Source organism: Arachis hypogaea, chromosome 18 (genome assembly GCF_003086295.3).
Source record: "Arachis hypogaea cultivar Tifrunner chromosome 18, arahy.Tifrunner.gnm2.J5K5, whole genome shotgun sequence".
Taxonomy (NCBI): domain Eukaryota; kingdom Viridiplantae; phylum Streptophyta; class Magnoliopsida; order Fabales; family Fabaceae; genus Arachis; species Arachis hypogaea.
In genome coordinates this window covers 70,194,400-70,215,338 of record NC_092053.1, presented here as the reverse complement: position 1 = coordinate 70,215,338, position 20,939 = coordinate 70,194,400, and positions in this window count along the sequence as shown.

Sequence of the window (20,939 nt, the reverse complement as noted above, 5' to 3'; positions counted from 1 at the left end):
GAAGTTGTTGAACCTTCTTCCAATGAGCTTGAATTTGGTGTTGAGGAGGATAATGCGCAACCTCCTAAGCATATAATGAAAGATGAAGAATTGGAAGAAGGTGAGCAAATAACAAATCTTTCTCTTGGAGATGAGCCCACACCAACACATGATCCTTTGGTATTTGAGGAATCTTCTCCTATTGAAAATGAGGTGGATGTTGAGACAAGTTCCACATTACCTCCAAGTTGTGATATGAAGAATGGAGAAGAGCTAGAAAAGGTTGGTGATGAAGTAATTGAACATGAAGAGCCTTGTCAAGAGGTGAACATGGAAGAAGCTTGCCAAGAGGTGGAGGTATTCAAAGAAGAGCACAAGGGAATGGAACTTACAAGACCATTGGAGACGTCCCTTCCTAAGTCACCATCCAACATAATATTCAAGTGGGTAAAATTCTTATCTCTAATTTTTACTTTCCCACTTGAATATGGTTTGATTGAGACGGATGGGCAACTTAGAGCTCTTTGTGGGGTTAAGAGCAAAAGAGAATTTATTAGTGGGTGAAAATGCCAATCAAGGTTCCTTTTGGTTGGAAACTCAAAGTCTAAGTGCAATGGTTGGTATAGTTCTCAACTAAAGGGGTCTAGGAAGATGCTTTGGTGTTTACTTGAGAATTTGGATCACTTCTCATCCAATTGGAATTGTGATTATCAACTTGAAGATGGGTGTAGAAACAATATTTGGGATCCGGGAATATATGAAGATCAATTTTGGAAGCCCGTAGCTTGTGTGGAACTTCATCAAAGCTTGGTGCCATTGATTTTGAATTTTGGAGCTTACTTGAAGTCCAAGCATTGGTGGAGGTTTCAAGATGAGTACAGGCATAAGCCACCATAACAAGGAGCCTTCCAAATGTCCAACTTAAGGACTTAAACTAAAAGTGCTAGGTGGGAGACACCCCACTATGGTAAACTCTTTCCACTCTCTTTTAGATTTGGTTAATAAGTGATTGGAGTTGCCATTGTAGGTAGTTCTTCTTATTTTCTATACTCTTATGCATTTTGCTTTTATAGATAGGTATTTTTGTTGCATTCATGCTTTGATTAGTCTAGTTATTGTTGAATTGTATTTTACTTGTAGTTAAGTTTTGTTTTTAGTATGTTTGAAAATTTTTCAAAAACCAAAAAGATTTATTGTTAAATTTGATTTTTGGTTGTTTTAGAATGCTTATAGATTAGAGGAGTGCCCTGTTTTAAAAAAAAATGGGCATCTGCGCATGCCGGTGGTGCATCTAACACTCCTGGTACAAAAACAGAGAGTTGTGCCAAAGTTGTGCATATTCTGTGCCCGCGACCTAACGCGCAAGCGTACATGACGCGTCCGCGTCGGTCGCCAACTTCACATCCATGCGTATGCGTGCTATGCGCGTCCGCGTCGCCTGTCTCGCCTGCCCACCCACGCGCACGCGTGCGTGACGCATACGCGTCGCCCTCCGTGCCCTATTTTTTCCCTGTTCTGCCCTGTTTTCTTTTTTCCTTCTTCTCTTCTTTTCCTTCTAGTTTCTTCCTCTTTCTTTCTTCTTCTTTCTTCCTTTCTTACTTTGTTTTCAAAATTTTCACTCTTTATTTTTCTTATTTTAATCTTCTTTTATATGTTGCATTTGAATATTATCATTCATTGCATTTTAATTTTATTTTTATAGCTTGTTCATGTTTTCTTTTCTATGTTCATTGTTTTAATAATGGTGTTAGATTCTTATATTCAATTGTTGAGAATTTCTTGGTTATTCTTGGTGCTTCTTGACTTGTTTGATATTGTTGGGTGATGAAACTTTTAAATCAATGCTTAATCTTGTATGACTCTTATATTCTTTGTGCATTGATATGAACTTGCATGTCTTTCATGACCCACCCTTTCTAGTTGAACTTGATGCTTTTAAGTGCTCTTCATGCTTTGACTCTACTCTTGCATCAAGTGTTAGTTGATATGTCCTTTGTCTATATTGCTTTCTCACACACATGCGTAGCTAACATGTAGTGAGGACCCTACTCTTATTTGACATTAGCCCTCGCCTATGTTATATTTTCTTTGCTATCTTTGTTGTAGGCATAATTTTCTTTCTTTTCTTTCCTTTTAGGTTGGCCATCAAGAAGGAAAAAGAGGGAAAAGTTCTAAATGGGGGCAACAAACAAGTTCACCCGCACAACCCTTTGAAGAAACTCATCAATTGTAGCAACCCGTCCACTTTACTCTTCTTTGCATACACCGAGGACGGTGCAAATTTCTAAGTGTGGGGAGGTCGTCCGACCAACCTCCATGGGTAACAATTTCCTTTTTCAACACCAATTTTTAAATTTCTTTGTTAGTTAGTTATTGCATTGCATGATAGTTAAAATTTGTACATATTTTACCACTTCTTTTTATGTTAGGACTACTTTGTTAGGGTGATGATTTCTTTTCCAAGAAAAATTGTTCTAGGGCACCCTACCAATTTGAAAAAAAAAATTTTTGTGATAAACTTGCTTGAAGAATTTATTTTGGAACATGGTTTTCGAGCTAAGAACACAAGCATGTAAGTTTTGAGCCTAATTGTGTGGTTACATCATATAACCACTAATTTTCCATTCTTGTGTGCATTGTTCTTTCTCTATGATTGTAATCTTTCATTTGTTTGATTCTTTATGTCCCTTATTCCATGTATACATGCATTTATATGATTGAGGCCATCATTTCATTTAGCTCACTTACCCAAATAGCCTACCCTTCATCAACCATTGTTAGCCAAATTTGAGCCTATTGAATCCATTTTGTTCTTAACTATAGTACATCACTACGCTTAAGTGAAAAAAACAATAAATGTCCTTAATTTGGATCTTTCATTAGCTTAGGTTAGTGAGGGTGTGTATCATGTGGGTATGGGAAACTTGGGACATTAGTTGAGGTAAAAGTGTAATTTTTATTTTTGTTAAAAATATTGGTAATTGGATACATATTCATGCACTATATGTAAACCCATATGCACTGATACATTTGTATATACTTTAGAAAACAAATGTGAAAAAAAAATAATATATATATATATAAAGAAAAAAATTATAGAAAAAGAAAAAGAAAAATAAATAGAAAAAGAAAATCAATAAAAAGGGGACAAAAATGCCCCAAAGTAAAGTTCAACAAAAATCAATGCATATGTATGGTGAATCAAAAAGAATGCATGAGTATGTGAAAAAGTGGGAATCATGGGTAGCTAGGTGATTCAAGAAAATTGTCGTGTCAGTATAGATTTTCACAATTGAATTCTCGTTGCAAGTATAGTTCTACACCAACAAACAATCCTCCCAATCAAAAATTTGGTTGTGTCACAATTAACAAACCCCAAATGAAAATTTACCGAAGTATTTAGACTCCGGGTCGTCTCACAAGGAATTGCAATGAAGTGATCAATTATTGGCTATGAAGATGCAAGGGGGGTTTGATTTTGTGTTTTGGCAAGAAAATGAATGGCAAGAAAAATAAATGAACAATTAACTAATAAAACAAAAGGAAAATAACTCTTGGCTAGACATAGGTAATTGAGATCACCATCCTTGTCAACAAACCATACATTGATAATTATGAGAGGCCAAGCTCATTAAGTCTACTTCCAAAAGTCTTAAGTACCTAATATCTACTCCTAGACTTGAAGTATGTCAAATGGCTTTGATCACATCAACCCATAAGTCCCAACCTACCTACTAATTAGATTAGTAGTGGGTTGGCGTCAATGAGTATCAAATTGATCACCAAGGGTTCTCAAATCACCAATTCAATGAGACCCAATGACTCAAGGTCACTCAATTCCCTTAGCCTAGGCCAAGAGTCAAGAAAACTACTCAAAAACTAAAAGAAACATTCTATCAAACACCTAGTGTGCAATAAAAGTAAACATCATAAAATGCAAGAATTAAAAGAAACCCATAACTAACATAAGTAAGAAATCAACAATAACAATGAAGATCACATAAAAGAAACATGGAAACATAAAATTGCATTAAAAAAAATTAAGATCCAACAATTGTTCATAAACATAAAAAAGAGCAACAAAAGAAATTAACAAGAGAAACTAAGAAGATTGAGACAATATATCACTAAAATATAATGAGAACTAAAATCAAAACAAGAATTGAAAGAGAAATTTAAGAGTGATTAACCTAACTTTACCCTAATTTCTATCATAAATCTAGAGAGAGGAGAGGCTAGCCTCTCTCTCTAGAATTCTACCCTAAAACATGATGAGAACTAAACTATGACTACTTGATTTATTCCCCCCTCAATCCTTGGGTTCAATAGCATCAGAAATGAGTTGGATTGGGTCCAAAATGCTTCAGAAATTGCCCCCAATGAGTTGCCCAAAATGGATCCACGTGCAACATCGGCGCGCACGCGTACATGGCGCGTGAACGCCTCTAAAAGCAAAATAACATATGGAAAATTTTATATCATTTCGAAGCCCCGGATGTTAGCTTTTCAACGCAATTAGAACCGCCTCATTTGGACCTATGTAGCTCAAGTTATGGTTGTTTGAGTGCGAAGAGGTCAGACTTGACAACTTTACGGTTCCTTCATTTCTTCATGAGTTCTCCCACTTTGCATGCTTTTCTCCTCACTTCTTCCATCCAATACTTGCCTTCTAAACCTGAAATCACTTAACAAACATATCAAGGCATCGAATGGAATTAAAGGGGATTAAATTTAGCTATTTTAAGGCCTAAAAAGCATGTTTTCACATTTAAGCACAAATCAAGGGAGAATTACAAAACCATGCTATTTCATTGAATAAATGTGAGAAAAGTTAATAAAATCCTCCAAATTAAGCACAAGATAAACCATAAAATTGGGGTATATCAAATCTCCCCACACTTAAACCAAGCATGTCCTCATGCTAAGAATAAAGAAGGACAAGAAAAGGGGTATGAACATTTATTTAATGCAAAGAAACTATATAAACCTATCTACATGCATGCAACTAAATGCAAAATACTTCTACCTACTTGGTTAAAAGTAAATCATTCCCCAAGAACACATATGAACAAGTAGGGCTAAGTAGTATGATGATTCATGAATCTTACCAATTTGAATATCAAAATAAAGTACAAATAGACTTGCAAGAAAAGCGTTCATGAATGTCGGGAACAAGGAATTGAGCATCGAACCCTCACCGGATGTGTATCCGCTCTAGTCGCTCTAGTGTATAGGGTCGATCACTCAATTCTCTTCTACTCATGCTTTCCAAGATTTATTTTTCATCTAACAATCAACAATTATTCAATGCATGCATACATTTATCATGAGGACTTGTTCATAGGTTGTAATGGGGCTAGGGTCAAGGTGGGATGCATATGGTTAAGTGAGCTTGAAATTCGAATCTTTGATTAACCTAAGATCTCACCAAACACATATAACAACCTATATAATTCTAACACAATACCTAGCTACCCATGATTCTTACTTTTTCACATACTCATATGCATTGATTTTTATTGAACTTTACTTTGGGGCATTTCTGTCCCCTTTTTATTTCTTTTTCTTTTTTTTTCTTTTTCTATATATATTTTTTTCTTATATATATATATATGTATATGTTCTTTTTCTTTTTTTTTTCTTTATCATTTTTTTCTAAAGTATATACAAACGTATCAATGCATATGGTTTTACATATAGTGCATGAATATGTACCCAATTTCCAATATTTTCAACAAAAATAAAAATTACACTTTTACCTCAACCAATGTCCCAATTTTCCCATACCCAAATGATACACACTCTCACTAGCCTAAGCTAATTAAAGATCCAAATTAAGGACATTTATTGTTTTTCGCTTATGGATAGTGATGTGCTACAATTAAGAACAAAAGGGATTAAATGGGCTCAAATTGGCTAACAATGGTTGATGAAAGGTAGGCTATTTGGGTAAGTGAGCTAAATGAAATGGTGGCCTCAATCATATAAATGCATGTATATATGGAACAATGGACATATAGAATCAAACAAATCAAAGATTACAATCATAGAAAGAGAACAATGCACACAAGAATGAAAATAAGTGGTTATAAGATGTAACCACACAATTGGACTCAAAACTCACATGCTTGTGTTCTTAGCTCAAAAACCATGTTCCAAAATACATTCTTCAAGCAAGTTTGTCAAAAAAAAATTTAAATTGGTAGGGTGCCCTAAAAATAATTTTTCTTGGAAAAGAAGTCATCACCCTAACCAAGTAGTCCTAACATAAAAAGAAATGGTGAAATATGTACAAATTCTAACTAACATGCAACCTATCATGCAATGCAACAACTAACTAACAAAGAAAAAAATTTTAAAAATTGGTGTTGAAAGAAAGAAATTGTTACCCATGGAGATCGGTCGGACGACCTCCCCATACTTAGAAATTTGCACCGTCCTCAGTGCATGCAAAGAAGAGCAAGGTGGAGGGGTTGCTGCAATTGATGAGTTTCTTCAAAGGGTTGTGCGGGTGAACTTGTTTGTTGCCCCATTTGAAGCTTTTCCATTTCTTTCCTTCTTGGTGGCCAACCTCAAAGGAGAGAAAAAGAAAGAAAATTAAGCCTACAACAAAGATAGCAAAGCAAGTAGAACATAGGCGGGGGCTAATGCCAAATAAGAGTAAGGTTCTCACTACATGTTAGCTACGCATGTGAGTGAGAAAGCAATATAGGCAAAGGGCATATCAACTAATACTTGATGCAAGAACAAGTTAAAGCATGGGTACATGACATGAAGAACATGTTGCATCAAGCTTAATCAAGAATTGACACAAACAAGATTAGTGATAAGCATGAGAGCATTTGGTCCCATCCTAACTCAATGATGATGAGGTACAGAAATAAGGGATCATGAGTCAGGACGGACTAAAGCACTAATCTTGTGTGTAGAGCAAATATTACAATTAATGTCAAACAAGTCACAAAGCACCAAGATTAACCAAGAAATTCTCAACAATTGAATATAAGAATCCAGCACCATTATTAAAATAAGAAACTTAGAAAAGAAAACAAGAACAAGCTATAAAAACAAAATTAAAATGCAATAAATGAAAATAAGCAAATGCAATAAAAGAAATTGGAAGAAAAGAAAAAAAAAATTTTTTTTGACAGGCGTGGACGCGTCATGCACACTTCCGCGCCGATGCGCAGTTTGGCCGAAGGGCGCGTACGCGCCATGTACGCTTACGCGCGGATGTGAAGATGGCGATCGACGCGGACGCGCCAAGTACGCCTGCGCGTCAGTGCGGGCACAGAATAGGCACAAACTGGGCATAACTCTCTGATTTTAGGCTGGGGTGGAAATTTTTGCATCCACACGTACGCATACATGGCGCGTCCGCGTGGATGATCGAAAATGCTTGAGGCGCGCGTACGCGCCAGGTGCGCGCACGCGCGGGTTGGTGCTCTGTTTTTCAAAAATTTGTTTTCAAGTTCTTGCACCAAACCAAGCATTCCAAACCTCCAAACAGCTACCCAAAACACCTTAAAACCTTATTTAACATATCAAACTACCAAATAAACTCAACAAACTACTCTAAACATGAATTTGAACTAATGCTAACAATATTTACAAAAGAGAAAATGAAAAGATATTACCATGGTGGGGTGTCTCCCACCTAGCACTTTTGTTTATTGTCCTTAAGTTGGACTTATGGGGAGCTCCTCTCAAGGTGGCTTGTGCTTGAAGCTATCCTTGAACATCCACCAATGCTTGAGTCTCCAATAAGCTCCATTCTTCAATGTTAATATCTTCAAACTTTGATGGAGTTCTTCACAAACCATGAGCTCCCAAAGTTGATTCTCCTTGTGCAATCCGGGATCCCACACTTTGTTTTGACACCCATCTTCAAATTGATCATTATGATTCCAATTGGGTGGCATGACCTAAGAATTCTCAATTAAGCACCCAAACATTCTCCTAGACCCATGCAATTTGGTTGTACACCAACTATTGCTATTCAACTTTGAGCATGCAATCATTATAAACTTAGAGTGATGTTCCCAACCACTACACAACTCTCTCTTACTCTTAACTCCACAAAGAGCTCTAAGTTGACCATCATTTTCAATCAAACCATATTCAAGTGGGAAAGTAAAGATTAGAGATAAGAATTTTATCCACTTGAATGTTGTGTTGGATGATGGTGACTTAGGAAGGGGGACCTCCCCACACTTAGCCAATGCGAGGTCTACGCCCTTGTGCTCCTTCTTGACTACCTCCACCTCTCTACAACTTTCTTCAACTTTAACTTCTTCCTCTTAGTAGCTCTCTTCCTATTCAATCTCTTTTTTATTGCTCACCAAGGTCATGAGAGGTTGTACATCTTCTTCTTTGACCTCAATTTCAATCCCAATGAGAGAGGATTCAATTGTAGATAGGAACTCCTCAATGATTGAATTCATCTCTTGATTAACCTCTTCAAAGTCTTCAATCATGATATGCTTTGGAGGTTGTACACCCTCCTCAACATCAACATCAAACATCTTGGAAGAGGGCTCTCTAATTTTACATTCCCATGGACTTCCTACATCTCCTAGATCTTCAACCACTTCTTCTGGCTCATTTATCTCAACTTCTTCCCCTTGTGACAATTCTTGCTTCAACTCCTCTTCTTCACCTTGAAGCTCTAAGCTCACTCCCTCACTATGCTCCTTGATTACTTCTCCACATTCAACAATGGGAGTTCCTTGATCGCATAGGCTTAGGCGGGAGGAGACCATATTGCTAACGGCTTCTGCTAGGATAGCCATCTTGGCTTCTAGCTCCTTAAACTCCTTTTGGTTCTCTTGCCTTCGAATATAAGAACTAACACATTCTTGGAGAGGATCATCCATTGGAGGTGGTGTAGAAAAAGAAGGTTCATTGTTTGGGAAGGAGATTTCATAATTGGAAGTTGGTTCATCTTGGTAAGGGTATGGAGATGACGTATATTGAGGTGGTTCTTGAGAGTAATTGTGTTGGAATGGTGGTGGTTCCATGTATGGTTCATATGGTTCATAAGGTGGTTGGTATGGTGGATAAGGATTAGGTTCATAATGAGGTGTTTGGTGGTAGGGGACTTGTGAGTAATGTGGTTCAAAATCATGTTGAGGGGGTGGTTCATAGGCATGTGGTGGTGGTTGTTGACAATTACAATAAAGGTCACCACATCCATTAGATTGATATGCATTAGGATGAGAATTATACCCATAAGAATCCGGAGGTTGTTGTTGCCAAGAAGGTTGATCAATCCCTTGAGGCTCCTCCCATCTTTGATTGTTCTATCCTTGATGCATATTTCCATTGAAGCTTCTATTCCCTACAACATAATTTGAGCCAAACTCATAGCCAAAGGGGTGAGAATTCATAATAGCAAATAAAAACAAAAACTAACAAAAATGAGAACAAAGTCCTAAACCTAAGAAAAACTAACAAACAAACAAAAGGCAAACATATTCACATATTAACAATAGCCAATAATGTAACACCATTGCAACTCCCCGGTAACGGCGCCATTTTGATTCAAGAAAATTGACGTGTCGGAATAGAATTTCACAATTGAATTCTCGTTGCAAGTATAGTTCTACACCAACAAACAATCCTCCCAATAAAAAATTTGGTTGTGTCACAATTAACAAACCCCAAATGAAAATTTACCGAAGTATTTAGACTCCGGGTTGTCTCACAAGGAATTGCAATGAAGTGATCAATTATTGGCTATGAAGATGCAAGGGGGTTTGATTTTGTGTTTTGGCAAGAAAATGAATGGCAAGAAAAGTAAATGAACAATTAACTAATAAAATAAAGGAAAACAACTCTTGGCTAGACATAGGTAATTGAGATCACTATCCTTGTCAACAAACCATACATTGATAATTATGAGAGGCCAAGCTCATTAAATCTACTTCCAAAAGTCTTAAGTACGTAATATCTACTCCTAGAATTGAAGTACGTCAAATGGCTTTGATCACATCAACCCATAAGTCCCAACCTACCTACTAATTAGATTAGTAGTGGGTTGGCGTCAATGAGTATCAAATTGATCACCAAGGGTTCTCAAATCACCAATTCAATGAGACCCAATGACTCAAGGTCACTCAATTCCCTTAGCCTAGGCCAAGAGTCAAGAAAACTACTCAAAAACTAAAAGAAACATTCTATCAAACACCTAGTGTGCAATAAAAGCAAACATCATAAAATGCAAAAATTAAAAGAAACCCATAACTAACATAAGTAAGAAATCAACAATAACAATGAAGATCACATAAAAGAAACATGGAAACATAAAATTGCATTAAAGAAAATTAAGATCCAACAATTGTTCATAAACATAAAAGAGAGCAACATAAGAAATTAACAAGAGAAACTAAGAAGATTGAGACAATAGATCACTAAAATATAATGAGAACTAAAATCAAAACAAGAATTGAAAGAGAAATTTAAGAGTGATTAACCTAACTTTACCCTAATTTCTATCCTAAATCTAGAGAGAGGAGAGAGCCTCTTTCTCTAGAATTCTACCCTAAAACATGATGAAAACTAAACTATGACTACTTGGTTTATTCTCCCCCTCACTCCTTGGGTTCAATAGCATCAGAAATGAGTTGGATTGGGCCCAAAATGCTTCAGAAATCACCCCCAACAAGTTGCGCAAAATGGATCCACGTGCAACATCGGCGCGCACGCGTACATGGCATGTGCGCGCCCCTAAAAGTGAAGCAACATATGGCGAATTTTATGTTATTACAAAGCCCCGGATGTTAGCTTTCCAACGCAATTGGAACCGCCTCATTTGGACCTCTGTAGCTCAAGTTATGGTCGTTTGAGAGCGAAGAGGTCAGGCTTGACAGCTTTACGGTTCCTTCATTTCTTCAAGAGTTCTCCCACTTTGCATGCTTTTCTCCTCACTTCTTCCATCCAATACTTGCCTTCTAAACCTGAAATCACTTAACAAACATATCAAGTCATTGAATGGAATTAAAGTGGATTAAATTTAGCTATTTTAAGGCCTAAAAAGCATGTTTTCACATTTAAGCACGAATCAAGGGAGAATTACAAAACCATGCTATTTCATTGAATAAATGTGAGAAAAATTGATAAAATCCCCCAAATTAAGCACAAGATAAACCACAAAATTGGGGTTTATCACTAGGTTGTGTATTAGAATTGTATAGGTTGTTATATGTGTTAGGTGAGAGCTTTGGCTAATCAAAAATTCAAATTTCAAGCTCACTTGACCATATGAACCTATGAACAAGTCCTCATGATGAATGTATACATGCATTGAATAATTGTTGATTGTTAGATGAAAAACAAATCATGGAAAGCATGAGTAGAAGAGAATTGAGTGAATCGACCCTATACACTTGAGCGATTAGAGCGGATACACTTCCGGTGAGGGTTTGATGCTCAATTCCTTGTTCCCGGCTTTCATGAGCGTTCTTCTTGCAAGTCTATTTGAACTTCATTTTGATATTTGAATTGGTAGAGTTTATGAGTCGTCATATGACCTTTGCCCTACTTGCTTATATGTGTTCTTGGGGATTGATTTACTTTTAACCAAGTAGGTAGAATCATTTTGCATTTAGTTGCATGCATATAGATAGGAGCATATAGTTTATTTGCATTGAATAAATGTTCATACCCCTTTTCTTGTCCTTCTTTATTCTTAGCATGAGGACATGCTTGGTTTAAGTGTGGGGAAATTTGATAAACCCCAATTTTGTGGTTTATCTTGTGCTTAATTTGGGGGATTTTATCACCTTTTCCCACATTTATTCAATGAAATAGCATGGTTTTGCAATTCTCCCTTGATTTGTGCTTAAATGTGAAAACATGCTTTTTAGGCCCTAAAATTGGTGATTTTAATTCACTTTAATTCCATTCGATGCCTTGATATGTTTGTTGAGTAATTTCAGGTTCATAAGGCAAGTATCGGATGGAAGAAGTGAAGAGAAAAGTATGCAAAGTGGGAGAACTCATGAAGAAATGAAGGAACCGTAAAGCTGTCAAGTCTGACCTCTTCGCACTCAATCGACCATAACTTGAGCTACAGTGATTTAAGTGAGGCGGATTCAGTTGCGTTGGAAAGGTAACATCTGGGACTTCGAAATGATATAAAATTTGCCATATGTTACTTCATGTTCAGGGGCGCGCACGCGCCATGTACGCGTGCACGCTGATGCTGCACATTGCCCATTAAAAGTGAAATCGTGGCCAGTGATTTGTAGCTCATTTTGGGCCCAATCCAACTCATTTCTGATGCTATTGAACCCAAGGATTGATGGGGGAATGAACCAAGTAGTCATAGTTTAGTTTTCATCATGTTTTAGGATAGAATTCTAGAGAGAGAGGCTCTCTCCTCTCTCTAGATTTAGGATACAAATTAGGGTAAAGTTAGGTTAATCACTCTCAAATTTCTCTTTCAATTCTTGTTTTGATTTTAATTCTCATTATATTTTAGTGTTCTATTGTCATAATCTTCTTAGTTTCTCTTGTTGATTTCTTATTTTTCTCTCTCTTTTATGTTGATGAACCATTGTTGGATCTTAATTTTCTCTAATGTAATTTTATGTTTCCATGCTTTTTTATTGCTTATCTTAGTTGTTATTATTGATTTCTTGCTTATGGTAGTTATGGGTTTTCATTAATTCTAGCATTTTGTGATGTTTACTTTCCTTGCACTCTAGGTGTTTGTTAAAATGTTTCTTTTAGTTTTTGAGTAGTTTCCTTTACTCTTGGCCTAGGCTAAGAGAATTGAGTGACCTTGAGTCATTAGGTCTCAATGATTTGGTGATTTGAGAATCCTTGGTGATCAATTTGATACTCATTGACACCAACCCATTACTAATCTAATTAGTAGATAGGTTGGAAATTATGGGTTGATGTGATCAAGCCTATTTGACATACTTCAAGCCTAGGAGTAGATATTACGTACTTAAGGCTTTTGGAAGTAGACTTAATAGGTTGGCCTCTCATAATTATCAATGTTTGGTTTGTAGACAAGGATGGTGACCTCAATTACATATGTCTAGCCAAGAGTACTTTTCATTTCTTTTATTAGTTCTTGTTAGTTTACTTTTCTTACCATTTAATTTCTTGCAAAAATACAAAATTTAAACCCCCTTGCATTTTCATAGCCAATAATTGATCACTTCATTGCAATTTCTTGTGAGACGACCTGGAGTCTAAATACTTCGGTTAATTCTTATTTGGGGTTTGTTACTTGTGACAATCAAATTTAATTTGATTTGAAGATTGACTATTGGTTTGGACTATACTAACAACGGAATTATTTTGTGGAATTCCGAACCGGTATAAATCCTTCAATCAATCACCGGCTTTAAATTTTTTACCTCTTATGTTCCTATCATGCACGACTTTAATTTTCTCCTTGTAAAGTCTAGAGTTCTCATAAGTTTCAAGTCTCAAACATTCCAACTCCGTTAGTTGTAGCTTTCTCTCTATTCCGGCTCCACCCAAACTTGGATTACACTCCTTGATGGCCCAATATGTCTTGTGCTCTATCTCCACCGGTAAGTGGCAAGCCTTGCCATATACCAACCGAAAGAGACTCATGCCAATTGGCATTTTGTATGCCGTTCGGTAGGTCCATAATGCATCGGTGAGCTTGGCACTCCAATCTTTCCTATTGGGTTTCACAATCCTTTCTAAGATGCGTTTAATCTCCCGATTTGAAACCTCGGCTTGGCCGTTTGTTTGTGGGTGGTAGGCCGTGGCTACTTTTTGCATGATGCCATATTTCCTCATTAGCACTTCCATTCTTTTTTTGCAAAAATGTGAGCCTTGGTCGCTCACGATTGCTCGTGGCGATCCAAATCTACAAATGATATTGTTTCTCATAAAAGAAAGGACCACATTAGCATCGTCCGTCCGGGTGGGTATCGCTTCCACCCATTTGGACACATAATCAACGACAAGTAGAATGTAGAGAAAACCATTAGAATTTGGGAATGGCCCCATGAAGTCGATTTCCCACACATAAAAAATCTCACAAAATAGCATGGTTTGTTGGGAAATTTCATCCTTCTTGGAGATATTACCAAATCTAATGCATTGAGAACAAGATTTACAAAAATGAGAAGAGTCCTTGAAAAGATTTGGCCACCAAAATCCACAATCTAGGATTTTCCTCGCCGTTCTTTGAGGTCCAAAATGGCCTCCTCCGTCGGAGGAGTGGCAAGCTTCCAAGATTGAGTGGAATTCGGTTTGTGGAATGCACCTCCGAATTACTTGATTCGCCCTACATCTCCAAAGGTATGGGTCATCCCACACATAGTATTTGGATTCACTTGTTAGCTTATCCCTTTGATGTTTGGAGAGATTAGGAGGAAAGGAGCGAGATACCAAGTAATTGGCGATCGGTGCATACCAAGGAATGGTTTCCGAGATTGCATGCGAGCCCTCAAAGGGAAAAGAATTATTAATAGGAGTGGTATCACCTTTTGTATGTTCAAGGCGACGTAAGTGGTCTGCCACTAGGTTTTGTGTACCACTCCTATCCTTAATTTCCAAGTCGAATTCTTGCAACAATAGAACCCATCTAATCAATCTCGGTTTGAATTCCTTCTTAGCCAACAAATACTTTAACGCCGCATGATCCGAATACACTACCACCTTTGAACCAAGTAGATATGCTCGGAACTTGTCCAAGGCAAAGACAATGGCCATAAGTTCTTTTTCGGTGGTAGTGTAGTTGGATTGGGCTCCATCTAGTGTTTTCGATGCATAGGCTATGACATATGGATTCTTACCCTCACGTTGTGTTAACGTGGCTCCCACGGCAAAATTTGAAGTATCACACATTCTTTCAAATGGCCGACTCCAATCCGGCACTCGCACAATAGGAGCTTGGGTCAATGCTACCTTGAGCTTGTCAAAAACCTCCATGCATTCCTTGCTTAAATCAAACGCAACATCCTTTTGCAACAACCTTGAGAGAGGCAATGCTACCTTGCTAAAATCCTTTATGAATCTCCGATAAAATCCTGCATGTCCAAGGAAAGAGCGGACCTCCCTCTCGGAAGAGGGGTAAGGCAAACTAGATATGACATTAATCTTTGTCGGATCTACGGAAATTCCATCTTTGGAAACAATATGTCCTAAAACTATCCCTTGCCTAACCATGAAATGACACTTCTCAAAATTCAAGACAAGGTTGGTTTTAGTACATCTTTCAAAAACTTTTTCAAGATTATCTAAGCAGTGATCAAAAGAATCACCATATACCGTGAAGTCATCCATGAATACCTCCATGTATTGCTCTAGGAAATCCGCAAATATGCTCATCATGTACCTTTGGAAAGTTGCTGGTGCATTGCATAAGCCGAATGGCATACGCTTGTAGGCCTAAGTTCCAAAAGGGCAAGTAAATGTTGTTTTTTCTTGGTCCTCTAGAGCAATGTGTATTTGGAAGTATCCCAAATAGCCATCTAGAAAGCAATAATGGGATTTACCGGATAATCGATCGAGCATTTGATCGATAAACGGAAGTGGAAAATGATCTTTTCTAGTAGCCGAGTTCAACCTTCGATAGTCTATGCATACTCGCCAAGAGTTTTGCACTCGTGTTGCTATGAGCTCCCTGCTTTCATTCATGATTGTGGTTACCCTGGACTTCTTTGGCACAACTTGAACGGGACTCACCCATTCACTATCTGAAATGGGGTAGATGATGTCCGCCTCAACTAACCGGGTTACCTCTTTCTTGACAACCTCCAAAATAGTAGGATTCAATCGCCTTTGAGGTTGTCTCATGGGTCTAGCTTCTTCTTCCAAAAAGATCCGGTGTGCACACACTTGGAGACTTATCCCCACTAGATCCGCTAAACTCCACCCTATCGCCCTTTTGTTTTTCCTCAAAACACATAGCAACTTCTCTTCTTGTTGAGGATTTAGTTCGCCTGCTATGATCACTGGGAATTTATGGGCTTCATCAAGGTATGAATACTTTAGGTGGGGTGGTAGTGGCTTCAATTCTAGCTTTTGCTCTTGGCTTGTCACTTGAACTTCTTCACTTGGATCTTCACTATCTTCTTCAATCATATGTTTTTCTTCTAGCTTTGCCTAACGCACTTCGGCCACATTGTTGTCAATTAGATCACACCGGAATATGGAATGGTTCTCCGGTAGGTGCCTCATTGCTTCTTCTAGGCTAAAACTTACAAATCTCCCATCTATTTCAAATGAGTAGGTTCCCGAATGGACATTCAACTTGAATCTAGAGGTCCTCAAAAACGGCCTCCCAAGTAGGATGGATAATGCCCTCTCAGATTCACTTGGTGGCATCTCAATGATATGGAAATCAATTGGAAATATCAAACCCTTTATGTCGACCAACACATCTTCCGCAATACCCAACACGGTTATTATGCTCTTGTCCGCCAAGACAAACCTAGCCGCCGACCGCTTCAACGGTGGGAGCTTCAATAGATGATAAATGAAAAGAGGCATAATGCTAACGCATGCACCAAGGTCGTACATACAGTCAATGAATTGAACTCCATCAATGACACAAGAGACTAAATAAGGACCCGGATCAACACACTTTTCTGGAATAGATCCCATCAAAGCCGAAATGGAAGTCCCCAATGGAATGGTTTCCAACTCATGAATTCTATCTTTGTTCATACACAAGTCCTTAAGAAATTTCGCATATTTAGATACTTGATGTATAGCATCAAAGAGGGGGATAGTTACCTCCACTTTCTTGAACATCTTTACCATTGTTGGGTTATGTTCCACACGCTTCTTAGCCTTTCTTGCCAATGTAGGAAATGGGATTGGTTGAGCCACTTCCTCCAAGAATTGCTCCTTTCTAGGGATTTCACTCCTTGGTTGAGGGTCTTTATCTTCAACTACCACATGTGATTCCTCCTCCTCTTCGATTTCTTCTATCTCAACTCCATCTTCCTCTTGAGTGACTTTCACTGGACTAGGTGCTTTTGAGTCCCTTTCTTTCAATTGAGTTTTGGACTTCAAGGTTACGGCGTTGATTCCACCCTTAGGGTTAGGTAAAGGTTGAGAAGGTATAGCACTAGAGGTTGAGGCTTGAGGAGTGGAAGTAGAAGGTGGCTCCATGCGAGCAATGAGAGCTTGGAGGGTGGAAGTGAGACCATTCAGACTTGAGTTGAGTGTATTTTGGAGTTCTTTTTGTCTTTGGAGTATGGACCGGAGTGTGTCATCTTGATTTGGAGATGCGGAGGGATAGGTGATTTGTGGTGCTTGGGGTTGGTTGGGTGGAAGTGGTTGTCTATGAGGTGGTATGTAGGGTTGATAGTTCCTTCCTTGATTTGGTTGTTGGTTGGGAGGGTTTTATGAATAACGATTTTGTGGAGTGTTGTTGTTCCACCTTTGGTTGCCTCCATTGTCCCTTCCTCCTTGTTGATAATTATCCCGCCAACTTTGGTTGGAGTTATCCCTCCATCTTTGATTAGAGTTGTTACTCCCTTAGTTATAGTTGCCTCCTTGTTGGGGGTACCCTTGGTTGTAATTGCTCCCTTGGTTATGATATCCTTGATTAGCACGTTCATAATAGGAGCGATCATAAAAGTTGTGGGTAGCCGCTAGAGTGTTATCTTCTTGGAGACTTGGATATTCATCCGTGTAGTGGGAGTAGCATAAGCAAATGCCACACACTTTTTGGGGGACCAATTGTTGACATTGTTGGTTTTGAGGGGAAGGTGAATGTTGTTGAGGTGGAGGTTGTTGTTGATTCACTTGAAATTGCTTTAGAAGGCTTGTCATCTCACACAAGGTCTTAGTAAGGGTAGCGGTCTCACCACTAGAAGAAACTTCATTCATGGCCCTTGGGCGATTAACTCTCCGTCTAGCATGTTGAGTGGACTCGGCCAAGTCGGTAATGAGTTGTCATGCCTCCTCCGCCATCCTATACTTTGACAAAGAACCGTTGCTTGAAGCATCCAACAAATTCTTATCTTGCTCCCTCATGCCTTGGCATACATAGCTAAGCAAGACTTGAGTGTCAATTATGTGGTTAGGACATGAATCAAGGAGTTTTCGAAATCGCTCCCAATATTCATATAAAGTTTCCATCTCGCCTTGCACAATACATGAGATCTCCTTCCTTAGCTTGTCTGCCATTTCCACGGGCATGAATTTATCAAGGAATTCTCTTCTAAGCAAGTCCCAATCGGACACAACATCACTAGGTAAAGTATAGAACCACTCCTTGGCTCTTCCCTCAAGAGAGAAAGGGAAGGCAAACAACTATATAGCCACTTCATCGGATCCTTCCCGCCTAGTAGTCGAGCATACACCATGAAAGTCCTTGAGGTGTCTAATTGGATCTTGTGCGGGAAGTCCATGGAACTTTGGTAAGAGATTGATGAGAGCGGTCTTGAGTTCAAAGTTTGCATTCAAGTTGGGATGAAGCACATGTAGAGGTTGGAGAACAAAATCCGGTGCACCTGCTTCCTTGAGAGTAACTCTCCTTGGAGCGGCCATGTTGTCAGAACCTAAATTAAAAGAAGAACTATTAGTAGTATCAATGGAAGAATAATTAGTGCCTTCGTTGGATGACGATGATATGGTTGGTGAATTGGTAAAAATCTTTTCACCTTCTTCAAAGGCTAACCGCCTCCGAGCTTGCCTAATATGAAGCAAAGTTCTTTCAATTTCTGAATCAAATGGTGCTAAGCTCGAATTTGGTAGTGAACGCGTCATACAATGAAGGAGATAAGAAGCTCATGACATCAATTAGTATCTAAGCAAAATCTAATCCTATGTAACAATCAAACAAATAATCAATTAAGAGAGAATTGAAAATATTCACATATCAACATATTCACACTAACCAATAGAATGGCACACATAAGCAACTCCCCGGCAATGGCACCATTTGATGAACTAAATATTCTTATGCCAGTTAGAAATTAGTAATGAATTCAATCGTGAGTATAGTCTAACCAACACGCAAATATCGCATCAAACAATTCTAATATCTATGACCGAGAGTGTTGATCCCGGGTCATTCTCCCTAGGAATTGCCTTAGAATGCACATCATTGATTAGGAAAGCTTTTACGGTTTTGAGAGTTAATGCAAGAATTCAAGCTAACACAAGCAAACGACAATTAATTGAGATAAAGGCCTTGGCTAAGGGTAAGCATTGGAAGTTCCATCATTATAGTTTCCTTCAATTAAAATAAGAGTTGATTATTGTTTCACTTAGTTAACCCCCTTAACAACGGAGGAAAGTCAAGTGAGAATAACTAACTTGAGTCACAAGTCCTAGTCTCACCCTAGAGAAGTCTAGCTTTAGTGCACTCCAAGTAAATTATAGTTTCCTCCATCATTATAGTTTCCTTCAATTAAAATAAGAGTTGATTATTGTTTCACTTAGTTAACCCCCTTAACAACGGAGGAAAGTCAAGTGAGAGTAACTAACTTGAGTCACAAGTCCTAGTCTCACCCTAGAGAAGTCTAGCTTTAGTGCACTCCAAGTAAATTAGCAATTCTCAATTCATAATCTACAATTGATATCCACTATTTAAGTGCCTCCAATAACTCAACCCCTAAGCCAAGTAAGGAAAGTCTACTCCATAGCTAGGGTTGTCATTTTCACAAACAATTGGTAGACAATTATAGAAGACATGATGTAATTGAGAAAAGGAAACTGAATTAAAACTATCTAATCCAAACAATCATCAACAATAGAGCAATTGAATGAAATGACACAATTCATTAATCCAAATCCAAAGTAACAAAATCAAACAAATCTAGATCTAAGAGATTGAATCAAAAGAACATCAATTAAGAGTAGGAGAAGAGTAGATCTACGCTTGTATCAAAACAAAAAGTCAATTAGCAATAGATCTCACTAAGAATTCAAAGGAAACTTGCAATGATGGAAGTGAGAACCTAGAGAGAAGTTGGAGTTTCTCTCTCTAAAAACAAAATGTATCTAACTCTCTAAAAATATCTAGAATTATGACTAATTATCCTAACACTCCTAATCCTTGGTCTTCTTAAGCTTTTTCCTCCAAAATTCTGCTCCAAAACAGGGCCTGGGACTCCTTGAAATCGTTGGTCACGTATTTTGATTAAAAAATCACATGCGTCCATCGACGCGTAAGCGCACGGCACGCGTACGCGTCCCTGGTGTCTTTTTGCGATCTGTGCGCAGGCGTATGGTGCGCGAGAGCGTCATAGGAGATATGGTCTAGCCATATAAGCACGCCGACTCCTTGCTCGGCTCCACTATGCTGGCTCCGGGTGTACGCATCCACGTATACGGTGCGCGCGAGCGTCATAGGAGATATGGTCCAGCCATATAAGCGCGTCGGCTCCTCGCTCAGCTCCACTGCGCTGGCTCTGGGTGTACGCATCCACGCGTACGCGCACGGTGTGCATGCGCGTGCATGTGCAAACTTCAAATCTTTAATTTATTCCATGCTCCTTCCATTTATGCATGCTTCCTTTAGTCCTATTAGCCATTTTTGCCCTGTAACTTCTGAAATCACTTAACAAACAGATCAAGGCATCGAATGGTAATAGAGGAGGATTACAATGTATCAATTTTGATGCAAAGGAAGCATATTTTCATCTATGAGGCAAAATGGGGAAAGGAACACAAAATCATGCAATTTTATATGAATAAGTGTAGAAGATTATTGACAAAGCCCCTTAAATCTATGCATGATAAACCCTAAAAGCGGGGTTTATCACTCATCAATTGTAGCAATCAATCCACCTTGTTCTTCTTTGTATGCACCGAGGACGGTGCAAATTTCTAAGTGTGGGGAGGTCGTCCGACCGATCTCCATGGGTAACAATTTTCTTTTTCAACACCAATTTTTTTAATTTTTGTCTTTGTTAGTTAGTTGTTGTATTGCATGATAGGTTGCATGTTAGTTAGAATTTGTACATATTTTTACCACTTCCTTTTTATGTTAGGAC